At 41.4% G+C, this 12017-nt stretch overlaps 1 protein-coding gene across 1 annotated transcript in view; it reads right to left on the reverse strand.

The window, feature by feature from the left end:
* The window catches only part of LOC139392358 (protein NDRG1-like), a 24687-nt gene extending 19908 nt beyond the window's left edge, over positions 1-4779 (reverse strand). Inside the window, exon 1 of the mRNA XM_071140291.1 lies at positions 4573-4779. The gene's annotated coding sequence lies outside the window, so the exon portion shown is untranslated. The remainder of the gene's footprint in view (positions 1-4572) is intronic.
* Between the last annotated feature and the right edge of the window lie 7238 nt (positions 4780-12017).

The raw sequence follows: 12017 nt of genomic DNA on the forward strand, positions 1-12017 counted from the left end.
TGGGAATACAGATATGCATCTGGTGGCCACAGATTCCTTTAAAAAAAAGTACTGGTGTGGATCACAAACCAGTCAGTATTTGGTTAGACAACCATTTGCTTCAGGACACATCTCCTTCGCATAGAGTGGATCAGGCTGTTGATTGTGGCCTGTGTAATGCTGTTCCACTCCTCTTCAACGGCTGTGTGAAGTGGCTGGATATCGTCTGGAACTGGAACACCCTGCCATACACCTAGATCCAGAGCATCCCAAACATGCTCAATGGGTACCATGTCTGGTGAGTATGCAGGCCATGGAAGAACTGGGCCATTTTCCGCTTCCAGGAATTGTGTACAGATCCTTGTGACATGGGGCCTTGCATTATTTTATTTGTAAAATGTTTAGTCATTTAGGAGATGCTCGCTGGGACCGAGAGAATGAAAAACAGCTTCTATCTCAAGGCCATCAGACTGTTAAACAGCCACCACTAACATTGAGTGGCTGCTGCCAACACACTGACTCAACTCCAGCCACTTTAATAATGGGAATTGATGGGAAATGATGTAAAATATATCACTAGCCACTTTAAACAATGCTACCTAATATAATGTTTACATACCCTACATTATTCATCTCATATGTACAGTGCCTTGCGAAAGTATTCGGCCCCCTTGAACTTTGCGACCTTTTGCCACATTTCAGGCTTCAAACATAAAGATATAAAACTGTATTTTTTTGTGAAGAATCAACAACAAGTGGGACACAATCATGAAGTGGAACGACATTTATTGGATATTTCAAACTTTTTTAACAAATCAAAAACTGAAAAATTGGGAGTGCAAAATTATTCAGCCCCCTTAAGTTAATACTTTGTAGCGCCACCTTTTGCTGCGATTCTAGCTGTAAGTCGCTTGGGGTATGTCTCTATCAGTTTTGCACATCGAGAGACTGAATTTTTTTCCCATTCCTCCTTGCAAAACAGCTCGAGCTCAGTGAGGTTGGATGGAGAGCATTTGTGAACAGCAGTTTCAGTTCTTTCCACAGATTCTCGATTGGATTCAGGTCTGGACTTTGACTTGGCCATTCTAACACCTGGATATGTTTATTTTTTAACCATTCCATTGTAGATTTTGCTTTATGTTTTGGATCATTGTCTTGTTGGAAGACAAATCTCCGTCCCAGTCTCAGGTCTTTTGCAGACTCCATCAGGTTTTCTTCCAGAATGGTCCTGTATTTGGCTCCATCCATCTTCCCATCAATTTTAACCATCTTCCCTGTCCCTGCTGAAGAAAAGCAGGCCCAACCCATGATGCTGCCACCACCATGTTTGACAGTGGGGATGGTGTGTTCAGCTGTGTTGCTTTTACGCCAAACATAACGTTTTGCATTGTTGCCAAAAAGTTCAATTTTGGTTTCATCTGACCAGAGCACCTTCTTCCACATGTTTGGTGTCTCCCAGGTGGCTTGTGGCAAACTTTAAACAACACTTTTTATGGATATCTTTAAGAAATGGCTTTCTTCTTGCCACTCTTCCATAAAGGCCAGATTTGTGCAATATACGACTGATTGTTGTCCTATGGACAGAGTCTCCCACCTCAGCTGTAGATCTCTGCAGTTCATCCAGAGTGATCATTGGCCTCTTGGCTGCATCTCTGATCAGTCTTCTCCTTGTATGAGCTGAAAGTTTAGAGGGACGGCCAGGTCTTGGTAGATTTGCAGTGGTCTGATACTCCTTCCATTTCAATATTATCGCTTGCACAGTGCTCCTTGGGATGTTTAAAGCTTGGGAAATCTTTTTGTATCCAAATCCGGCTTTAAACTTCTTCACAACAGTATCTCGGACCTGCCTGGTGTGTTCCTTGTTCTTCATGATGCTCTCTGCGCTTTTAACGGACCTCTGAGACTATCATAGTGCAGGTGCATTTATACGGAGACTTGGTTACACACAGGTGGATTGTATTTATCATCATTAGTCATTTAGGTCAACATTGGATCATTCAGAGATCCTCACTGAACTCCTGGAGAGAGTTTGCTGCACTGAAAGTAAAGGGGCTGAATAATTTTGCACGCCCAATTTTTCAGTTTTTGATTTGTTAAAAAGGTTTGAAATATCCAATAAATGTCGTTCCACTTCATGATTGTGTCCCACTTGTTGTTGATTCTTCACAAAAAAATACAGTTTTATATCTTTATGTTTGAAGCCTGAAATGTGGCAAAAGGTCGGTCGAATACTTTCGCAAGGCACTGTATATGTATATACTGTACTCTATATCATCTACTGCATCTTTATGTAATACATGTATCACTAGCCACTTTAACTATGCCACTTTGTTTACATACTCATCTCATATGTATATACTGCACTCAATACCATCTACTGTATCTTGCCTATGCCGCTCTGTACCATCACTCATTCATATATCTTTATGTACATATTCTTTATCCCCTTACACTTGTGTCTATAAGGTAGTAGTTTTGGAATTGTTAGTTAGATTACTCGTTGGTTATTACTGCATTGTCGGAACTAGAAGCACAAGCATTTCGCTACACTCACATTAACATCTGCTAACCATGTGTATGTGACAAATAAAATTTGATTTGATTTGATTTATCCAGAGCGACTTACAGTAGCGAGTGCACACATTTTTATTGGTACTGGTCCCCTGTGGGAATCACACCCACAACCCGGGCATTGAAAGTGCCATGCTCTACCAACTGAGCCACACGGTACCACACTGAAACATGAGGTGGTGGCGGCAGGTGACACGATAATGGTCCTCAGGATCTCCTCACGGTATCCCTGTGCTTTCAAATTGCCATTGATAAAGTGTATGGCGTTGTGTGGGTGAGCGGTTTGCTGATGTCAACGTTGTGAACAGAGGGGTTATGGTGGGGTTATGGTATAGGCAGGCATAAGCTAAAGACAATGAACACAATTGCATTTGTCTGCAATCTGGCCGTTACAGTTGAAACAACTATTCAGACGTAAAGAGCATATTCTCCAGCATGCCAGTTGCTATCGAAGGTCACCATTTGCCCACTGAAGCCAAACTGTTGTCAGGTCAAGATCCTGGTGAGGTGGACGAGCACACAGATGAGCTTCCTCGAAATGGTTTCTGAAGTTTGTGCAGAAATCTTCAGTTGTGCAAACCTACAGTTTCATCAGCTGTCTGAGTGGTTGATCTCAGATGATCCTGCAGGTGAAGAAGCCAGAAATGGAGGTCCTGGGCTGGAGTGGTTACACGTGGTCTGCAGTTGTGAGGCCAGTTTGACGCACTGTCAAATTCTCTAACAAGGCGTTGGAGAGGGGTTTGGTAGATAAATTAACATTACATTATCTGGCAACAATTCTGGTGGACGCCCGTACGGGAGTTGTAGCAATGAGACAAGATAGTAGCTACTACAACAATTGGATACCACGAAATTGGGGAGAAAAAGGGGTAAAATTTAAAAATAAATAAATACAAATGCTGGTGGACATTCCTGCAGTCAGCATGCCAATTGCACTTCCCTCAAAGCTTGATACATTTGTGGCATTGTTGTGAGACAAAACTGCACATTTTAGAATGGCCTTTTAATGTCCCCAGCACAAGGTGCACCTGTGTAATGATCATGCAAGTGTGGCATATCAGCTTCTTGATATGCCACACCTGTCAGGTGGATGGATTATTTTGGCAAAGAAGAAATGCTCACTAACAGGGGTGTAAACAAATTTGGGCACAACATTTGAGTGGAATAAGCTTGTTGTGCATTTGGAACATTTCTGGGATCTTTTATTTCAGTTCATGTAAAATGACACCAACACTTTCCATGTTGTGTTCATATTTTTGTTCATATTTTATTTTTTCAACGAGCTTCTCCTGCATGGTAGCTCAGCAGGTAGAGTCGGGTTTCAAAGATCATAACGCTGGCGAATGCAAATAAATATGACATTTGTTTTGACATCACACTTTCTGCACATGTGTTTTAGTATAAGCTTCTAGACTGAATAATGCAATAGATTCACAGTGACAGCAAAAAAGAAGCACGATAGAAGGCGCGAACGTGTAACAGTAACTGACAATAGGCTACTAAAACCCGAGACTAACCACTGCGCCACGGAGATTTTATCAACTGCAAGGAAAATACTTGTATATGAACAAACGCTGCTTTTCATTGTTGGCCAGCATATATCACTAATCTGCATTGTATTTAAAAAAATTTTTAAAAAAAAGCTCAATGTAGCCTAATGAATAGCTTTATCGGCAAAATTTGGTGAAAATCCCAAACGCTTCTGAAACCTCGGTTCCCATCACTACCCAGTAACACACGAACGCAGGGGTTGCAGCGATGAGTGAGGCACGATCGCAATTGGATATCATGTAATTGGGGAGAAAAAACGGGGGTAAAATAATACCAAACTGATTTGTTCAAAAATGTAAACAAAACAAAAAACTTCCTGTTTGGCATAATGACGCTAGTGGTGCGTGAATATGCTGGTTTGACGCAATAGCTACACTGGGCTGGTACTAACATCTGGAGAGTTTAAAGGACCTGTATTTAGGTCAATTGAATTGCGCTGTAATATCCAGAGATCGATTCAAAAACACTCACCTGTTAAGTTTGATTGTCCACTGTTGATCACCCACACAAAGTAGTTAAACACTTTAAATGGTTTGCAAATCAGTAATATTTATTCACTAAGGTTTGGTTATATTTACTAGTTACTTGCATCTGAGGAAAGGTGTATCAGGGCGTTTATAAAGCATTAGGAGACAGCCCAGCCCCCTTCCCCTTCTCCACTTGCTATTGGGCAATATCACTGCATTTGGTAATACTGTTCCCAGCGGTTGAATGAGAAAAGGGATGACACTGAGGCTGCTGATTGAAGTATGTCAGTAGTACAGTTGTAGTGAAGCAGCCTACATCCATTGATGCCCACTTCTCACCTCTAACTACATGTATTTATCTGGACATTTTTGCATTTTTAGTGCAATTATTATGTGTTATGTGTTTGGCATCCAAGAGGGTTACTTTTGATGTGGATTTATTTCAGCAACGCTTGTTAGTTTGTCAACAGTCCATGCTTCATGGTTAGGTGGTCATTACTGGGATATTAGTAGGTTACGCTTTCACTAGACAGTGGCTGGGTGTGTACTGGAATCTTGGCAACCCTGTCGTATTTATACAAAGGCGTGCCAAAACTAAGTAATCTATGTTGTATCTTAAAGAGAAAGGGAGTCAGGGAGGTATTCTTCACTCCCTCTGACTGCCTGTCAACCTGCCAAGGGCAATTGTTAAGCACACACTTTAAGCAACAGTTAACATCAGGCATGAGAAGAGGAGGAGGAGGAGGAAGAGAAGGAATGCAGGCAAGCAACCTTGGGTTTTAATTTTCCAGAGTAGCTCTGGTCCAGGTTTTTTAGTGCATGTTCCTTCACTAAGGATCACACACTTACACCCTTGACCAGAGCTACCCAGAGAGAAGTCTGTATAAAGGGAAGCCGTTCCCCTTCCTTCAGTATTTCTGGATATGGTATTAGGGATCCTCTGCAAATAGTGCTTTCTGTCTCTGTGTTGCTCAGTCAATGCGAACCTATGTCATTGAATTCAGTTTTCTTGTGATCTATTGAATGGCACCCTATTTCCTACATACTGCATTACTTTCAGTGTTGAGGAACCTACTCTGAAACGAGAGTTTACCAAGCTACCAATTATTTCCCACTGCAAGAAGTTAAGCTACACTAAAACTACGCTTAAGAAAATTGTAATTTACTTAAAGTTACTTTGAAAAAGTAGTTCACTTCATCCAAACTACTTAATGAAAAAGTATCCTATCTAAATCTGAAATGTCATAGAATATAAAAGTGCAAGAACAGATCACTATTGTTAATCGAATTTAGTCATTTATCTGTTTTAAACACAGAAATAATGTTTTAAGTGAGAATTAGGCAGGTCTGATGCCAAAAAAAGGGATATTCTTGCCTACTTCGCCCATATATTATTTTAGTTTAAAAAGCAGTGTGCAGTTCCAGTAGTTATCTACACCGCTACATGGCAAAGTTATTTACTACTGAAAACAATACCAAGATTGTAATGTATTTTTAACTACCACCAAGCTACTGCAAAATGTAGTTTATTTTATTCATTGAACAACATGTAGTTCACTTTTCCCCAACACTGATTACTTTTGACCAGGGCCGCATGGTACCCTATTCCCTACATGGTGCACAACATTTGACCAGGGCCACATGGTACCCTATTCCCTATGTGGTGCACTACTTTTGACCAGGACCACATGGTACCCTATTCCCTATGTGGTGCACTACTTTTGACCAGGGCCACATGGTACCCTATTCCCTATGTGGTGCACTACTTTTGACCAGGGCCACATGGTACCCTATTCCCTATGTGGTGCACTACTTTTGACCACGGCCACATGGTACCCTATTCCCTATGTGGTGCACTACTTTTGACCAGGGCCACATGGTACCCTATTCCCTATGTGGTGCACTACTTTTGACCAGGGCCACATGGTACCCTATTCCCTATGTGGTGCACTACTTTTGACCACGGCCACATGGTACCCTATTCCCTATGTGGTGCACTACTTTTGATCAGAGCCCTCCTATGAGCTCTCGTCTCGAAAACCCAACCCTAGGGTCAGGTTTTCTAGACTATATGATCTCTGCTCAAAAATAGTTCACTACGTAGGGAATAGGGTGCTGTTTGGGACACATACATGATCTAGGGAGAGGTACGCTTCTACAGTTGTACTGTATTGGTTCGTGTATGTGTCGTCTTTGTTCTGAGAGATACTGTGTAAACAATCATTCACACTTATTAGTACCAATGGTAACACTTTGACAGATAACAGCAATGTTGTGGCTCGTCAATAAACTGTTGCATTGCATGACTGTGTGTCTGTGGGGCAATATAATGCCTTCACTGTGGGTATGTAATGTGAGGCCCTCAATAGGAACACATGGAATACAATGGAAGCATTAGATAGTGATTAGCACAATGGTTATATTTTCTAAGTAACTAAGTACTAGACCAACAAACTGAATAAGAGCAAATAACAATAGATCCATTACTGTAGTTTCCCATTCAGGAACATTAAATTCATACTACACAGAAAACATTCTTGCAATCTAGCAAATCATGTTTCACAATATTAAAGAAAAGGTTCCACCATTTTGAATGTTATATTGCTTTTGTGCATCTCTGAGTTATATTCTATCGATTCCCTGGGTCATTTCATGTGATCATGTGTAACTGAGTTATTGGCATTCAGGCAGGTAGAAATCCGTCCGGTATGACGTAGAACCGTGATAAAGTCACTCTCACTACACTGGGAGTTATTAGGAATACGACTTTCAGATCACGGAAATCTCTATCATACATGGCAGATTTCAAGAATGGTCGATGTCATAACTCGGCGGGAATGTCTTCTCTCGAATGAGCCATTGATCATATTTTAGCGATATTCCTACCTCGAAATTTGTAATTTAACTGAGTGTCTAGCACATTTTTCCTATTTGTCTGCCTCTTTAGTCCAGGGTGCATTGCATGTTGCCGTTGCCAGAGACATTATAGAAAGGAGATAGGAATCCAATGAATGAAGGAACTTATAACGCCCCACACAGCAGACTGTTGACCAATCGCATATACGTTGTCATGCTACGTCATGCAGTGGCTAAGCTAATCGTCATGCAATCCTTTCTCAAAGTCAGTGTATATGTCGAGAAACGTGCCTATTTTCCTCGAAAGTATGTAATGTCACGATTCCACAGCTAAACTATACTACAGATAGCAAGTTAGTTATCTCACATCTCTGAAAAGATTTGTAATGTTGTACTTCTTGTTGACAAAAGTAGTGCTAGTGTTTGGTTTTTGAACTAGTGCCCAATAGACTCCCATTCACTCCTTGAAAGAGAGCGCTCCTTGTCCCAAAATCGCCCAGAATGCACCGCAAGACATAGCATGGGCAAAGTTTCCCATCTACTCAAAAGTATATCTGCTGTTGCGAATGTTAGACTCTACTCTGTGAGGCACATCGATCTGCAGGTTGAACATGGTGAAATTGTAGACTCCTAAATTGATAGTGCAGTTGACTCCAAACTTTTGAATGGTAGTGTACATATGAGATACAGTTGAGGTCGGAAGTTTAAATACACTTAGATTGGAGTCATTAAAACTCATTTTTCAACCACTCCACAAATTTATTGTTAACAAACTATAGTTTTGGCAAGTCGGTTAGGACATCTACTTTGTGCATGACACAAGTAATTTTTCCAACAATTGTTTACAGACAAATCATTTCACTCATAATTCACTGTATCACAATTCCAGTGGGTCATAAGTTTACATGCACTAAGTTGACTGTGCCTTTAAACAGCTTGGAAAATGCCAGAAAATTATGTCATGGCTTAATGATGCTTCTGTTAGGCTAAATTACATCATTTTAGTCAATTGGAGGTGTACCTGTGGATGTATTTCAAGGCCTACCTTCAAATTCAGCACCTCTTTGCTTGACATCATGGGAAAATCAAAAGAAATCAGCCAAGACCCCAGAAAAATGTTTTTAGACCGCCATAAGTCTGATTCATCCTTGGGAGCAATTTCCAAATGCCTGAAGGCACCACGTTCATCTGTACAAACAATAGTACGCAAGTATAAACACCATGGGGCCAGGCAGCCGTCATACCACTCAGGAAGGAGACGCATTCTGTCTCCTAGAGATTAACTTACATTGGTGTGAAAATTGCAAATCAATCCCAGAACAACACCAAAGGACTTAGTGAAGATGCTGGAGGAAAAAGGTACAAAAGTATCTATATCCACAATAAAACAAGTCCTATATCGACATAACCTGAAAGGCCACTCAGCAAGGAAGAAGCCACTGCTCAAAAACCGCCATAAACACGCCAGACTACGGTTTGCAACTGCACATGGGGACAAAGATCATACTTTTTGGAGAAATATCCTATGTTCTGATGAAACAAAAATGGAATTGTTTGGCCATAATGACCATTGTTAAGTTTGGAGGAAAAAGGGGGAGGCTTGCAAGCCGTAGCACACCATCCCAACCGTGAAGCACGGGGGTGGAAGCATCATGTTGTGGGGTTGCTTTGCTACAGAAGGGACTGGTGCACTTCACAAAATAGATGGCATCATAAGGGAGGAAAATTATGTGGATATATTGAAGCAACATCTCAAGACATCAGTCAGGAAGTTAAAGCTTGGTCGCAAATGGGTCTTCCAAATGGACAATGACCCCAAGCATATTTCCAAAGTTGTGGCAAAATGGCTTAAGGGCAACAAAGTCAAGGTATTGGAGTGACCATGACAAAGCCCTAACCTCAAGCCTATTATACATTTGTAGGCAGACCTGAAAAAGTGTGTGTGTGAGCAAGGAGACCTTGTGGGAAGCTTGTGGAAGGCTACCCGAAACGTTTGACCCAAGTTAAACAATTTAAAGGCAATGCTACCAAATACTAATTGAGTGTATGTAAACTTCTGACCCACTGGGAATGTGATGATATAAATAAAAGCTGAAATAAATAATTCTCTATACTATTACTCTGACATTTCACATTCTTAAAATAAAGTGGGGATCCTAACTGACCTAAGACAGGGACTTTTAAGTGTATGTAAACTTCCGACTTCAACTGTAAGTAAAGAAAGATATGTAAACATTATTATAGGGGCATTACTGAAGTGACTAGTGTTCCATTTATTGAAGTGGCCAATGATTTCAAGTCTGTATGTAGGCAGCAGCCTCTCTGTGCTAGTGGTGGCTGTATAACAGTCTGATGGCCTTGAGATAAAAGCTGTTTTTCCGTCTCTCTGTCCCCGCTTTAATCCACCTGTACTGACCTTGTTACTTGTAACTTCAGTCTTGAATGATGATAATTCTCAGTAGATTTGATGTTTGATATCGTGCAGGACGTGAGTAGTTAATAGGAGTTTTAGGACAGTGTATTTGGGTCAAAGAGTGTCTCAACACTTGATAAGAATAGTGGACTTCTACCTGGCTGATTATGGTGTTTGTGAGAGAAGAAAGTCAGGGTTCCTCACACACTATCTGGTGTCTGACATGTAAGTGTGCTATGTATGTGAGCAAGAGTCTGGGGCATTGGGACTCAGGTTATGAGGGGTGTAGGACGTGCTGATTGGAAATGTATTTGTTTCATAATCATCATCAATATTTTTCCACATTATATTTTCCCCCTCACACACATTTGTCAAGCGTGACTTACAGGAGCAATTAGTGCCTTGCTCAAGGGCACATCAGATTTTTCACATAGTCAGCTTTGGGATTCGAATCAGCGGCCTTTCAGTTACTAGTCCAATGCTCTTAACCACTAGGCTACCTGCCGCCCTACCATTTGAGGGTCATAGAGTTTAGGGTCCTGTTTGATTTGTGAGCACGCTGGGTTCATGCATTGCTCTACTGCCCTGATCTTCACTATAAATACAATTCAAGTCCTGTTTGTCCCACCTCATCTGACCTCTCTTTGTGGTGTGATCAAATCTATTGGATATGTAAGAGTGAACCTTTCTCCCCTCACCCCAAGCTCCTGGAAGATAGGGAAACAAGTTAGAGTAGAGAGAACATGGGAAATTAAGCTAGCCCACTAGCTCATGGCTAGTACCTTTCAGACCGGCTAGTAGAAAACATGTCCAACTAGCTACCCGGTTAGTAAAATGTTGTCTTTTCATATATCGACTGGCACAGATTTTGGACACGGGCTAGTAAAAATTGCAGTCTACTAGCCAGTGGCCAAAATCCTTAGGAAGGATGGATATTCAGTAATAATATGCCATTTAGCAGATAATTTTTTACAATGCCACTTACAGTATAGTGTATGCATAAGTCTGTGGCGTTGTCATCATGATATCCATTTTGACTGGATGGAATCAGCATTCAGAGATAGAATGATGCAGCTGGTGTGTAGTAACAACAAGCTGCATCGGCTTGTGACTCAGATACTTGTCACATGACAGTTAGGCATGATGCAGCCGGTGTGTAACAACCAGCTGCATCGGCTTGTGACTCAGATACTTGTCACATGACAGTTAGGCAAGTATGGATTGCATCGTAATTGCTGGCCAGGCCAATGATCTAGTGAGGCTCTTTCCATTGATGGTACTTAGCATTCCCACATTAAAAAATACTCTAGTGTACGACAATAGTATAAATACAGTAGTAAAAAGAGTAGTATATACTATATTAATTACTGTAGTGTTTTGCAGACACTACAGTAATTGCAGTTGTGATTAAAAATTAGATCAAGTATGTTCACGTCCTACTTGGTACCCTATTTAAATCGAATCAAATTGTATTTGTGACTATTTAACAGTCTGATGTCCTGGAGCTAAAAGCTGTTTTTCAGTCTCTCGGTCCCAGCTATGATGCATTTGTACAGTCTCCGCCTTCTAGATGGTAGCGGAGTGAACAGGCCGTGGCTCGGGTGGCTGAGGGGACAAGCCAAATTTCTTCAGCCTCCTGAGGTTGAATAGGCACTGTTGCACCATCTTCAACACAGCGTCTGTGTGGATGTACCATTTCAGGTTGTCAGTGGTTTGCACACCAAGGAACTTGAATATTTTCACCCTCTCCACTGCGGCCCTTTTGATGTGGCTGGGGGCGTGCTCACTCTGCTGTCTCCTGAAATCCATGATCAGCTCCTTCGTTTTGTAGTGCACTACTTTTTAGGGTACAGATCAAATCTAATTTATTTATATAGCCCTTCGTACATCAGCTGATATCTCGAAGTGCTGTACAGAAACCCAGCCTAAAACCCCAACAGCAAGCAATGCAGGTGGCACGGTGGCTAGGAAAAACTCCCTAGAAAGTCCAAAACCTAGGAAGAAACCTAGAGAGGAACCAGGCTATGTGGGGTGGCCAGTCCTCTTCTGGCTGTGCAGGGTGCCAGTGGTGCACTATGTAGAGGATAGGGTGCCATTTGGGATGCATACAGATGTAGGCCACATCTAACTAGTGTTGTAAATGTTGTACCAGGCAAACCATTTCTGTATGGACCTGGCTT

This window comes from Oncorhynchus clarkii, chromosome 32, assembly GCF_045791955.1.
Source record: "Oncorhynchus clarkii lewisi isolate Uvic-CL-2024 chromosome 32, UVic_Ocla_1.0, whole genome shotgun sequence".
NCBI lineage: Eukaryota > Metazoa > Chordata > Actinopteri > Salmoniformes > Salmonidae > Oncorhynchus > Oncorhynchus clarkii.